The sequence below is a fragment of the Hyla sarda genome, chromosome 2 (genome assembly GCF_029499605.1).
Source record: "Hyla sarda isolate aHylSar1 chromosome 2, aHylSar1.hap1, whole genome shotgun sequence".
Classification (NCBI taxonomy): domain Eukaryota; kingdom Metazoa; phylum Chordata; class Amphibia; order Anura; family Hylidae; genus Hyla; species Hyla sarda.
Window position 1 is genome coordinate 76,326,481 of NC_079190.1, and position 13,959 is coordinate 76,340,439.

General features: G+C 44.4%; 1 protein-coding gene and 1 long non-coding RNA gene across 3 annotated transcripts in view; one reads left to right on the forward strand and one right to left on the reverse strand.

The window, feature by feature from the left end:
* Positions 1 to 13,959, reverse strand: part of LOC130358627 (uncharacterized) — a 64,699-nt gene that overhangs the window by 11,128 nt on the left and 39,612 nt on the right. The window lies entirely within an intron of this gene.
* The window catches only part of NR4A1 (nuclear receptor subfamily 4 group A member 1), a 64,319-nt gene that overhangs the window by 596 nt on the left and 49,764 nt on the right, over positions 1 to 13,959 (forward strand). The gene's annotated exons all lie outside the window — the stretch shown is intronic.

Genomic DNA, 13,959 nt, shown 5'->3' on the forward strand with positions numbered 1-13,959 from the left:
TCTCTCTCTCTCTCGATCCAACAGGCCCCATCCTTCTCTCTCTCTCTCTCTCTCTCGATCCAACAGGCCCCATCCTTCTCTCTCTCTCTCTCTCTCTCGATCCAACAGGCCCCATCCTTCTCTCTCTCTCTCTCTCTCTCGATCCAACAGGCCCCATCCTTCTCTCTCTCTCTCTCTCTCTCGATCCAACAGGCCCCATCCTTCTCTCTCTCTCTCTCTCTCTCGATCCAACAGGCCCCATCCTTCTCTCTCTCTCTCTCTCTCTCGATCCAACAGGCCCCATCCTTCTCTCTCTCTCTCTCTCTCTCGATCCAACAGGCCCCATCCTTCTCTCTCTCTCTCTCTCTCTCGATCCAACAGGCCCCATCCTTCTCTCTCTCTCTCTCTCTCTCGATCCAACAGGCCCCATCCTTCTCTCTCTCTCTCTCTCTCTCGATCCAACAGGCCCCATCCTTCTCTCTCTCTCTCTCTCTCTCGATCCAACAGGCCCCATCCTTCTCTCTCTCTCTCTCTCTCTCGATCCAACAGGCCCCATCCTTCTCTCTCTCTCTCTCTCTCTCGATCCAACAGGCCCCATCCTTCTCTCACTCTGACATACTCTGTTGATGGATGGATGGACAGGAAACCCCATACCCTTTAGACCAGTGTTTCGCAACCAGTTGTAGTTGAAACACTACAACTTCCAGCATGCCCTGAAAGCCTTTGGCTGTCCAGGCATGCAATGAGTTGAAGTCTTGCACCAGCTAGAGGCACAATGGCTGGGAAACACTACATTAGACCGTCAGTCTTTTGACAGGTTTAGCTGACATATGACTAAGGTGTATGGGGAACTTTAGCCAAAGAGAGTAGATGGCTTCCAAGTAGCCCCTTTTTAAAGACACAGGTTCTATCATATGACTACCTGTGTGTGCAATGCCATGGACAGGTACAGGCTATCAGCAATGATATTCTGTATTCTGGAAATTGCTGAAAATGTGGAATTTTTGTTGCTTAGCCGTATGTATATCCCTAGACATAAAAAAAAAAAAAAAATTTTTTAATCTTGGATATATTCTGGGTCCTGCTCCTTTCTAAACTTTACAACAGTGAAAATAGTGTATCAGCAGCAATATTAGCCCCTTACTAAGTACTGTCTGTAGCTGAAATGCCTCTGAAACCCAGTCTCGCGTGCAGTCACGTGATCGTGCACCTGGTATTTATCTCCGGCCTGTGTGACATCCAGTACACTGACCACTGATTATTTCCCTTCTATCTCCACCAAGGTCACACATCACATCTCCTCTCCAGTGCCCCCTGGCTTTCCTTCTCTCTAGCAGTTTGTGCAGTACTTTCTCATTTGAAGAGCTATATTGTGTGTAAAGACAGTAAGTATTTTCAGCAACACCTTATACCTTGTACTAGAAGAATATCCAGGCAGCTGGAAAAGGACAGAGTGTCTGTGAATGGGGAGGGAATTTGTAAGAACCATAGTCTATTTACATGGTAATTCTGCCCACAACAAGCCCTGGTGGCATCAAAACAAATGTTAAACACAGCTGGGCATGAAGAATGAAAAGCAGAAATTCAGAAGTGTGAATGGGAGTGCGGAATCCCATAGAAGTCTATGGGCTTTTAATTTGTGGCAGAATTCCGCAATTGGAAATTCTGCCATGTGAATAGACCCTTAAGGTGAGCATGTAGACACGTGAGTAGTTCTGTGTATTTTAAGGTTGGAATAGCTCTTTAACTTACAAACATTTGAGTTTGTCCAGTCTCTATTTTTGTATATCTGTATCTATTGTACCTATTAAATGTGAATACCAAGTTTCAGGAAGTGCATATCTCAACCCGGGAAAGCTGGATGAGATATGGTAAATCCAGAAAAAGTTAAAATTCCTGGCGAGACTCAGCTTTCTAGGGACTTTGGCAAGTCCTGTTATTGAGCCGGGAAATTTGTGATAAAAGGCAGGTTTGGTAATGAGGCCTTTCATCATCTTCCTGGACCATTCCAGGTTTACAGACTATTCCAGATCAGTAAAGGTGCTAAGGACTGACTCTCACCTTGCTGCGCAGCCCGGTGATGAGGGGTTGGCAAGTGAGGCTGTGAGGAACAGGGGAATTTTGCCTGGTGTTAGTATCTCATTGTTGTTTTGTTGGGAGGCTGGTAGTAAGCCACCTATATAGCTAGGGAAGATTTCTGTGTAGTTATCCCTGGACCAGCAGGATTTTGTATTTGTTTATGCCTGAAGTTAAAGGCTGTATTTTTTTGTACTGGAAAAAGACCGGAAAAGCCCTGTTTGAGCTATACTTCTGTGTCACTGTCTGACTGCTGTTTTGCAGTTATTTTCCTGGCTCTACAAGGCTGATCTCCCACATTGTTTATCTGTCATAGAATAATACTGTATAATGTTTATTCATCTAGAAATTAAATACTAGTGCTCAAATAGCTTTCTACATTTATTTGATGTGTGTCAAAGTTTCTATTTCCTGGATACAAACATTCCTGGAAAAAACAGATATGACCAAAACATGTTAATATACTCTAAAGTTGGTCATTGCATCGCCGGACGCCCGGGACATGCAGTTCCGGGCTGCCGGGCAGGTGAATTTTTCAGGCATTTAGCCCTGGAAAGCAGGGCTAAATGCCTGAGGAATTCACGGGGCAATCCTTCTTTCCCCGTCACTAAACTCCTATAGACCGCAGCCTATTGCGAGCCGCGCAGGACGTTTGCATCTGCCAGGACCGAGGATGCGGTCCAGCAACATAACCGCCGAGCCCGTGAGCCTGCCGGAGGGCAAATGGGGATGGAGGACAGGTAAAAGCAGGGGGGCAGAGGGCAGGTAAAAGCAGGGGGAGGGAGTTTGGTGAATTATGTGGCAAAGGAGGGGAGGGTGAAATATAATGGCACAGGGGGGAAGGGGGCTGAAATATAATTAATGGCACAGGGGTGAAGGGGGCTGAAATATAATGGCACAGGGGGTGGGGGGGGGTTCTGAAATGGCACAGGGGGGGGTGAAATATAATGGCACAGGGGGAGAAGGGCTGAAGAAGGGCTGAAATATAATTGCACAGAGGGGAGGGGGGGGGCACCGCAGAGGTGAGTGAAGTGAGTGTTAGGGTGCCATCCAAAATGAGGCTACCTCCGCGTGGTGAATGGAGGGACACGTTTTGATCAAAAAGTGCGCTAAGAGCCTCCAAATATAAATATCCTGAAATATAATGGCACATGAGGGAGGGGGGGGGGATATAATGGCACAGGGGTAGGGAGGGCTGAAATATAATGGCACAGAGGGAAGGGGGGCTGAAATATAATGGCACAGAGGGGAGGGGGGCTGAAATATAATGGCACAGAGGGGAGGGAGGGCTGAAATGTAATGGCACAGGGGGGAGGGGGGGCTGAAATGGCACCGGGGGAGGGGGGGCTGAAATGGCACAGGGGGAGGGGTGGCTAAAATATAATGGCAAAGGGGGAGGGGCTGAAATATAATGACACAGGGGAGGGGCTGTAATGTAATGGCATGGGGAGCATCAGAGAAGGGGAATATAATGGGACAGGGTGTGATAAAGGGGGAGATAAACTGGCACAGGATGGTAGCAGCTTTTCTAATGCTGATACTAGTACTACGTTGTGCATTGTTGACACACAACGTGATGCATGCAATTGGCAGTATAGCAAGGAGTGTGTCACCAAACTATGTAAGGGCGTCACCATGAAAAGTTTGGAAAGCTCTGACTTAGGGCGTATAGTTTAAATGGGAGCCCTACCTGATGGGGGTCATATCTATCTGGGGGCCTGTGTACCTACTGGGGGAGCTCTACCTAATGGGGGTAATTTCAATCTGGGGCTCTGTCTGGGAGCCCTAGCTTTTTACCAACTGGGGGGGACATATATATCTGGGGCCCTATTTTCATACTAGGAGAGCCCTTCATGCCTGCCTACCTAATGAGGGGATGTACCTACCTGATAAAGGGACATACCTACCTGAAGGGTGGGACTACCTATTTAATAGGGCGGACTTGCTTATCAGGGGCCCTATGCACTTAATGGGGTGACATACTGGTCTGCCTATTAAGTTTCTATTAATAAAGACCTTATTTACAGACTATTTTTGTTTAAATTATTTTATGTACCAGGACAAGTGGATCGTCATGAGGGACGAGTAGATTGTGCTCCGTTTTAGTCCCTTGGACAAGTAGTTTTTTTTTTTTTTTTTCCACACCCCTGGGGGAGAAAGAGGCAGCATAGAGAGAGATCTTACCCAGGGCTTGATGAATAGTTTAGACTGTTCACTGATGCTTCATCATGCTTTCCATGCTGCTGTTGCTTTTTGTGCTGTGTACAGAGCCTAAAAACAAGCGTACACGTTTATAATGACCAGAAATAATGCTGCTCCTCATGTACACACACAGGACAGCTTAATCTGAAAAGTCACCTGAAACGACAGGTATGCTTTAAGAGTGCCATTCCCCTAAAGGTGCTGTTACATATAGCCATTTATCATCCACCTTTTTCAAAGGCCCATAGATCAGCTGACATATGAGCAAATACTTGTCCGTCAGCTGATTTTATAATTTCTGAGAAGATAAAACTTCCCATGTGAACAGGGCATGTGTTTGCCGACAATAGTCAAAGCGAGTGACTACATGAACTTGTGATCATTCATGCAACTGTTTACTCCCAACAATGATCCCCATATACAATGTCCTTTCAACCTGCTCAGATTGGCTTGTATATAGTCAATTGTATCTAACCTTGTATCTTACAATTGTATCTAACAATTGTCCCTTATATCTAACAATTGTCTGCCCATCTAATAGGGCTCTTGGATAAATGTAGGCCAAATTCAGGTTTTGGCGCAATATGCTCCATTTCAACATGCAAAGGTTTTTGTGCCTACAGGGGATTCTAGCAACAACTTATTTCCTTCTTATTGAAATCTAGGATCCTAAATGTTCATAGAGGCGTTGGAATAGGCAGCCAACATTTTACTCAAGCCCCTAACTAAATATATTAAATGATCCCCCTCTCCCTTGTGCCACTATCTTCCTTTTGGCTTAAAAAATACACATAAGATAGACAAGCGGTCCCACCAAAAGGATCAAATTTGGCCAATCCTAATGTCATGTATATAGGCAACTTCTATCAGCCATGGGGAGTCACAAGCCAAGGGGTAAAATGTCTTATTTAGACACTGAAGATAAGGGTGTAAAATATGACTTCCTATCTTCTAACAGTGTGAAAAATGACATTGCTATTGAAACCAGAAGTGGTTAATAAAAAATGACTTTAATATTCGTAGACACTGACTGTAGGTTTTTATGTTCCTCAATGAAATTCAAGTGAAGTTGTTTGATCGTAACATTACAACCTTTTGAAGGACAATATATATATATATATATATATATATATATATATATATATATATATATATATATAATAAATTTTTTATTTTTTTTTTATGGAAAAGTTTTCAATTGATGGACGATATAAAACTGGGTTACACATAGTATTTTGGTCATAACAAGGTACTGTCTAAAGAAAAACTGTAATGGACAGATTTTCATCTTCTGTGTTTTGGAATTGTTCCTGATTTTGTCTGAAAATTCAGATCAAAATGCCATGTGTTCAATACAGTTCTTACAAGTTTATGTATGTTTAAGGAAATCTGTAATCAGTATTACCCGACCTAACCTGTCATGCAGGCTTGTAGTGTGGGTGATACTGATCAAAATGATACTTACGGCTTCCGGAACTGTCACACCGTTGCGCTGTTATTGCTCATTTTCGAGGTATGCAAATTAGGTCCTTGGGACATGGGCTCCGACCCAAGCTCTGGGCACTCTGATGTAAGGATAGGGGATAAGATGGGACCCCCGTGATCTCGGTGCAGCCCCCTGCATTCTGTACCGGGCGATGTCTCGGAGACATTCATGTCTATGGGAAGAGCCCCCTCCCATAGACATGAAGGGCCGTGGCGTGACATCACTGGGGGGCGTGGTCGTGATGTCACATCCCTGTTTTGGAGGTAGCGCCTGGCACAGAATGTTGGGGCTGCACAGAGATTGCAGGGGTCCCCAGCGGTGGGACCCTTGCGATCATACATCTTATCCCCTATCCTTTGGATAGGGGATAAGATGTATTGAGCCGGAATGCCCCTTTAACCCCTTAAGGACCGGGGTTTTTTCCGTTTTTGCATTTTCGTTTTTTGCTCCTTGCCTTAAAAAAATCATAACTCTTACAAATTTGCACCTAAAAATCCATATGATGGCTTATTTTTTGCGCCACCGATTCTACTTTGTAATGACGTCAGTCATTTTGCCCAAAAATCTACGGTGAAGCGGGAAAAAAAATCATTGTGCGACAAAATTGAAAAAAAAAACGCTGTTTTGTAACTTTTGGGGGCTTCCGTTTCTACGTAGTACATTTTTCGGTAAAAATGACACCTTATCTTTATTCTGTAGGTCCATACAATTAAAATGATACCCTACTTATATAGGTTTGATTTTGTTGGACTTCTGGACAAAATCATAACTACATGCAGGAAAATTAATACGTTTAAAATTGTCATCTTCTGACCCCTATAACTTTTTTATTTTTCCGTGTATGGGGCGGTATGAGGGCTCATTTTTTGCACCGTGATCTGAAGTTTTTAACGGTACCATTTTTGCATTGATATGACTTATTGATCGCTTTTTATTCATTTTTAAATGATATAAAAAGTGACCAAAAATGCACTATTTTGGACTTTGGAATATTTTTGCGCGCACGCCATTGACCGAGCGGTTTAATTAATGATATATTTTTATAATTCGGACATTTCCGCACGCGGTGATACCATATGTTTATTTTTATTTTTATTTACACTGTTTTTTTTTTATTGGAAAAGGGGGGTGATTCAAACTTTTAATAGGGGAGGAGTTAAATGATCTTTTTATTCACTTTTTTTTTGCAGTGTTATAGGTCCCATAGGGACCTATAACACTGCACACACTGATCTCCTATGTTGATCACTGGTTTCTCATAAGAAACCAGTGATCAACGATTCTGCCGCATGACTGCTCATGCCTGGATCTCAGGCACTGAGCAGTCATTCGGCGATCGGACAGCGAGGAGGCAGGTAGGGGGCCCTCCCGCTGTCCTGTCAGCTGTTCGGGGTGCCGCGATTAGCCGCGGCTATCCCGAACAGCCCGACTGAGCTAGCCGGGAACTTTCACTTTCAGCCGCGCGGCTCAGCTCTGAGCGCGCGGCTAAAGGGTTAATAGCGCGCGGCGCCGCGATCGGCGCTGCGCGCTATTAGAGGCGGGTCCCGGCTTCACTATGACGCCGGGCCCGCCGTGATATGACGAGCGGTTACTGTGTAACCCCGCGTTATATCAGAAGAGCAGGACCAAGGACGTACCGGTACGTCCTTGGTCCTTAAGGGGTTAAAGGGGTACTCCGCCCCTCCAAAGGATAGGGGATAAGATGTCAGATCGCCGGGGTCCCGCTGCTGGGGACCCCGGGGATCGCTGCTGCAGCACCCCACTATCATTACTGCGCAGAGAGAGATCGCTCTGCACGTAATGACGGGCAATACAGGGGCCGGAGCATCGTTACGTCACGGCCCTGCCCCTCGTGACGTCACAGCCCGCCCCCGTCAATACAAGTCTATGGGAGGGGGCGTGGCGGTCGTCACGCCCCCTGCCATAGACTTAAATTAAGGGGTCGGGCCTTTGATGTCACGAGGGGCGGAGCCATGACGTCACGATGCTCCGGCCCCTGTATCGCCCGTCATTACGCACAGAGCGAACTCTCTCTGTGCAGTAATGATGGCGGGGTGCCGCAGCGGCTATCCCCGGGGTCCCCAGCAGCATCTTAGGGGATAGGGGATAAGATGCCAGGGGCGGAGTACCCCTTTAAGGCTCAGCATCGAGTCCTGAGAGGGCTATTACTTTCTGTAACAGCTGTTTTTTTTATCTCTATATTTTAAATAGAACACATATCATTGCAATATTAATACTTATTGTTCCTATTTAAATCCTGTAAAGTATACACAGCCTCATTTTTTTAAATCTATTTACTGTACATCCATATTTATATGGAATACAAAGCAGAAGAAACGCCAGCACAACACCAACATAGCAAAAACAGATATCACAAGCACATATAATACACATCTCTATATTGTCTGATTTGTATTTATGTCCATATTTAGGTCCATATTTTACCTTTTTTTATTTAAACTCTTTTTAACAAGTTAATGTTTGGCACACTTTTGGCCATATGCAATTAAATAAGCTTTTAATTACAATGAATCTAGGAGATAAAAAGCATAGAGGTGCATATAACGGAATTGTCAATTTAATGAGAAAGTTGACCTTGTGCCTATTGAGGCTAGGACTACACGGCAACTTTGGTCATGTGACATTAAGACCGTAATGTTGCGTTGCGATGTTGCACAGAATGTTATTGAATGCTGTCATGTTGCGACAGTCACAAGATTCTATTTTTGAGTAATTTATGGTCGTACAAAACTTTGCCACCACTGACTTCCATGCGACTGTGAGCTACTTCTGTGTGTTTTTTTCTTTTTTTCCCTCACCAGACAATTGAGAACTGTAAGGCTGGGTTCATACAGCAGAAAATGTGCAGAATGTCCAAACGGAAAAAACGTGCAGACAATCCGCACATTTGACTAGTCTATGCGCTAGGACTGTTCAGAAATGCTCTGTCTCATAGACGGCAATGCATTTCCTTGCAGGATCCACAAAAATAGACAGAAAAGTGGACCCCGGAATTTCCTCGGCAGAAACATCGGGTGTGGAAATTCTGCTGTGTGAACAGTGCAACAGAATCCCACTGACCTCAATGTGACTCCACAGCAGAATGTCCGTGCTGAATGTTCCGTGCAGACATTCAGCACAAATTCTGCTGTGTGAACATACCCTAATAGTCATGTGACAAGTTGAACAAATTATTTGGTTGAACGACATAGATGGGATTTGTGGTCATGGTGTAGCTCCAGTCTTGTAACCTAGTTTATAAGGTTGAAAAAAGACCAGAGTCCATCAAGTTTAACCTATAACCCTAATGAGTCCCTACTGAGTTGATCCAGAGGAAGGCAAAAAAAACCTCATACTCGAGGTAAAAATTCCTTCCCGACTCCAAATATGGCATCAGAATAAATCCCTGGATCAACGTATTGTCCCTATAAACCTAGTATACATAACCGGTGGTGGTGTCATTCTCCAAAAATACATAGACCCCTTTTTGAATTCTTTTACAGAGTTCACCATGACCACCTCCTCTGGCAGAGAATGCCATAGTCTCACTGCTCTTACAGTAAAGAACCCCCGTCTGTGCTGGTGTAGAAACCTTCTTTCCTCTAGACGTAGAGGATGCCCCCTTGTTATAGATACAGTCCTGGGTACACATAGGCATTTTGCCTGTGCCATAGGTATTTGCTCGGTTGTGAACAGTTTTACTGTAATTTGTTGCAGCAAAAAAAAAGTCCCTGTTATTCCCATAATAGGGGTTTTCTTTCACTGTTTATAAGCTGAAATTATACAAATAATGACTGTATAACAAATGCTTGGCAGATGAGCAGATCCCGTCCTTCTACCAGTTCACATAGCACTTGACACTGTCAGTCAAACCATTTCAATGCTGTTCTAATTGCGCCCTATCGGAATCCCTATAAAGCACGCACTTGTTCCTGCAGTAGACAGAAGCTAATAAATCTAGACATCTATCCGTCTGACTTCTAGTTTATTCGTCACATGATGATCTAATGACCCTGCTCGCAGGACAGATTGTCTTGGACGCAGCGATAGAAGTCTGTGCGGAGACTCAACAAAAGGCGCAGATGAGATAAAGATGAGCAAACTGTACTTGTCCCTGCCTTCTACAGTAGAAAGAATGTACAGTAAAACTTCTAATATTGCCTGCAGACATTAGGATTTTTATGGGAGATCCCACTACAATGTAATGTACCGTATTTTTAGCCCTATAGGATGCACCAGCGTATAAGACGCAACCAATTTATAGGTGCAAAATCTAAAAAAATTAAGATTTTGAACCCAATAGTAGTCTTCAACCAGCGGACCTCCAGATGTTGCAAAACTACAACTCCCAGCATGCCCGGACAGCCGTTGGCTGTCCGGGCATGCTGGGAGTTGTAGTTTTGCAACATCTGGAGGTCCGCAGATTGAAGACCACTGGTATAGGAGGTAATACTCACGTGTCCCCGCCGCTCCGGACCCGTCACCGCTGCCCTGGATGTCGCTCCATCGCTGTCGCCGTGTCCCTGTCGCTTCGGAACGTCTCTGCTGCCGGCCGGGTATCCTCGCTCTCCGTCGCCGCCATCACGTCGTTACGCACGCTGACGCACGTACGCGACGACGTGATGACGAGTAAGGAGAGCGCCGGCCATACAGGGGATCCCTGAACAGAGAAGACACCGAGGAGGCAGGTAGGGTCCCTCCCGGTGTCCTGTAAGCACTAACCCGGCTATTCAGTCGGGCTGTTCGGGACCGCCGCGGTGAAATTGCTGCGGTCCCGAACAGCCTGACTGAACAGCCGGGTTAGTGTCACTTTCCCTTCAGACGCAGTGGTCAGCTTTGATCGCCGCGTCTGAAGGGTTAATACAGGGAATCACCGCGATCGGTTATGTCCTGTATTAGCCGCGGGTCCCGGCCATTGATGGCCGCAGGGACCGCCGCGATAAGGGTGTATTCGCCGAATAAGACGCACCGACTTTCCCCCCCCCCCCCCCCCCCCCGTTTTGGGGAAGAAAAAGTGCGTCTTATACGGCGAAAAATACGGTATATGGGACTGCAATATAGTGTCTGATGTTTGGAGAAATAAAGATTAGTATGTTTAAAGTCCAAAGTCATAGGTTCCCAGGAGGTAAGCGGCTCCACAGGGTTCCAGTAGCCACTAATATTCTATTCTATCATGCATGATCAATAATTATTTAAAATATTTTAATAGCATCATCTTTATCCATGGGCCAAGTCTGGTATTGCAGCTCCTTTCCCTTCAGGTGAATGTGTTGCAGTTCTCTGCACAGCATCGGACCAGGTGTACTCAAATTCCCCCGCCACCACTGATCAGACATTGGCCCAAATTTGTAATTTTTCGCTTGCACATTGTGCTATATTTTAAATGGGCACTCTCATTAAAACAATTTTTTGCTATTGCACTCCTTATGGTAAATAAAAAATCTTTCTAATGTACTTTTTGTTTAAAAAAAAAAAATAATAATTCTATTCGTTATTTGTTTAAAAAGCTGCCACTAGGGGTCTCCCTACTTGTCCAGAGCACATTTTCCCCCATCTCTTCCACAGACTTTGGACAAGTCCAATATCAGGAAATGCTGAGGGGGGTGTGTGCAGTCTTATCCAATCATAGCTCGTCTCACACTGAACTGCTCTGGGCTGTGTGTAGCAGAGTAAGGGAGGAAGTTCTCCCCTGTATGGCTTCAGATGATGTCACGCCAGCTGGGTTACGTCCCTTCCCAGTCTGAATCTGACTGAGACTGAGCAGAAAATACAGAGAAATATCAAGGCAGAAAACTAAAAAAATTATTAAAAAAATAATGGCAGGGGGTGGTTTATCATGATGGGGGCAGTGAACTGGGAGGATTTTCTAAATTTTACAAGATCATGAGAGGTACTCTTTTTAAGCAAACAAATAAATGTATAATACAAAAAAAAAACACAGTAATTTTCCCCACCTACACATTTCTGTTGGATTTTTCTGGACTCTTTTTAGGATTTTTCTTTGCTGGCAAAAGCCATTAATTTGGAGATACAGCTATATCAGCCGATATTAAAGGGGACCTGTCAGGTCTGTGACATACCTGTTCATGTATTCTCAATAAAACTATAATTTTGGTAATCCCAAAAGAAGAGTCCTGTCCCAAATGTAATAATCAATACTGATCATTTTTATTGCCTTCTGCAATGTCCACAGATTTTGGAATCAGGTCTTCATCTTCTTAAAGGGTACCTCTTCTCAAAAAAACTTTTGATATATTATAGATTAATGTATGCAGAATAACTTTACAATTGTATGTTATTAAAAAATATGCTTCTTTCTATTTAATTTTCCACTTTGAAGAAATGACCACTAGGGGTCTCCCTACCAGTCCTGGCAGCAAGCATTTCAGACTCGTGCTGGAGTCCTAAACACTACGAGCTGCCATTCTGCTTTGTTCACAAAGGAGAACACTCAGAGCTGCCAGCCTGCTTTGTTCACAGCCTGTTTGGCTGTGAACAAAGCAGGCTGGCAGCTCTGAGTGTTTAGGACTCAGCAAGAGTCAGAAATGCTTGCTGACAGGACTGATCGGGAAAAATACAATAGAAAGAAGCATATTTTTCATTAACATGCTATTGGAAAGTTATTCAACATTCATTAATCTAAAATATATCAAAAGTTTATTTGATGAGAGGTACCCTCATAAGTTAGCTCTTTTGACAGGGTTGTAGGTCAATGTGAGACGTTATTCCATATTGGTGTATTTTTCACTGAAAGTTTGTCCATGAGTGGAACCTATTCCTTACTGGATACTGTACTACAGTTCCACAATGGTATGCTACAGCTGACCTCAATGGCACACTGCACATTAAAAATTATGTGAAGAATGGTTCGCCATGTCTGTCACTACTGGAGAACAGGGATGTACGTTGCGGGGCCTGAGAATTCAATCTCATGGATGCTTTCCCCAACACAGGGGCTCACCCCTCAGAATAGTAACAATATAATACAATAATAGAAATAAGCTAAGTGTAATTGTCCTCATTGCAGGTTATGATCTAGATAAGTGTTTCCCAACAAGGGTACCTTCAGCTGTTGAAAAACGACAACTCCCAGCATGCCTGGCTATTCCGTAGTGTGCATTGCCAGCAATGGGATTCTGCTGCACTGGAATTTGAGTGGAATTTTAAATGTTTGAACAAAAAAAAAAGTTTCAAATGTCAGGAAATGCCCAACCCCAAACGCAGTTGTGCATTTATACTGGGGGAGCAGATCCTGCCCTTGTGATCCATTGCTAAGGGTAATCTCCAGCATAAAATGCATACATTGGCGGATGCCTGCAGCGGACCACAAGTACCACAATGGCATCCTATTTTAAAGCAAAATCCCCCCCCCCCCCCCCATGCATTTCCAGGGGGAATAACAGAGAAAAGACAGACCTCAGAAGAGGACCTCTAGCACTATCCTCATTAATGAATAGTTTACACACAAATGTTGTTTACTGGGTCCTAAAATCTAAATCCATCCCCCCCCCCCCCCCCTTCCCCTCTGTCTGTTAAGCTGTGGTGGGTGTTATAGAATACATTTGGCCAAAACCAAATATACAGTGATCCCTCAAGTTACAATATTAATTGGTTCCGGGACGACCATTGTATGTTGAATCCATTGTATGTTGAGACTATAACTCTATGGAAACCTGGTAATTGGTTCTAAAGGCACCAAAAGGTCATCCAAAAAATAGGAAAAAGTGAGGAATAAAGGAAGTAGATAACTAATACAGATAAAGCAAATCCTTACATATAAAAGTAAGAAAGATCTGCTGGGAGTTGTAATCACTATGTCAGTGTTTCCCAATCAGGGAGCCTACAGCTGTTGCAAAACTACAACCCCCAGCATATCCGGACAGCCTTTGGCTGTCCGGGCATGCTGGGAGTTGTAGTTTTGCAACAGCTGGGGGCACCCTGCTTGGGAAACACTGGTCTATGTAGAGGACAGGAGCTTCTTCGTGGTCCTGTACAGTACACGCAATGTCCTAAAAAAGTAACATGGAGCCGCCCTCACCTGGTGTCCAGAGGAGCAGCTAACCCTGGTACAGGTAAAGTGTACAGAACATGTAATACCTCTCTGTACTGTAGGGGGCGCTATCAGACACCAGTCAGTGCATACGCTTCAGTAATACAGGTAAAGTGTACAGAACATGTAATACCTCTCTGTACTGTAGGGGGCGCTACCAGACACC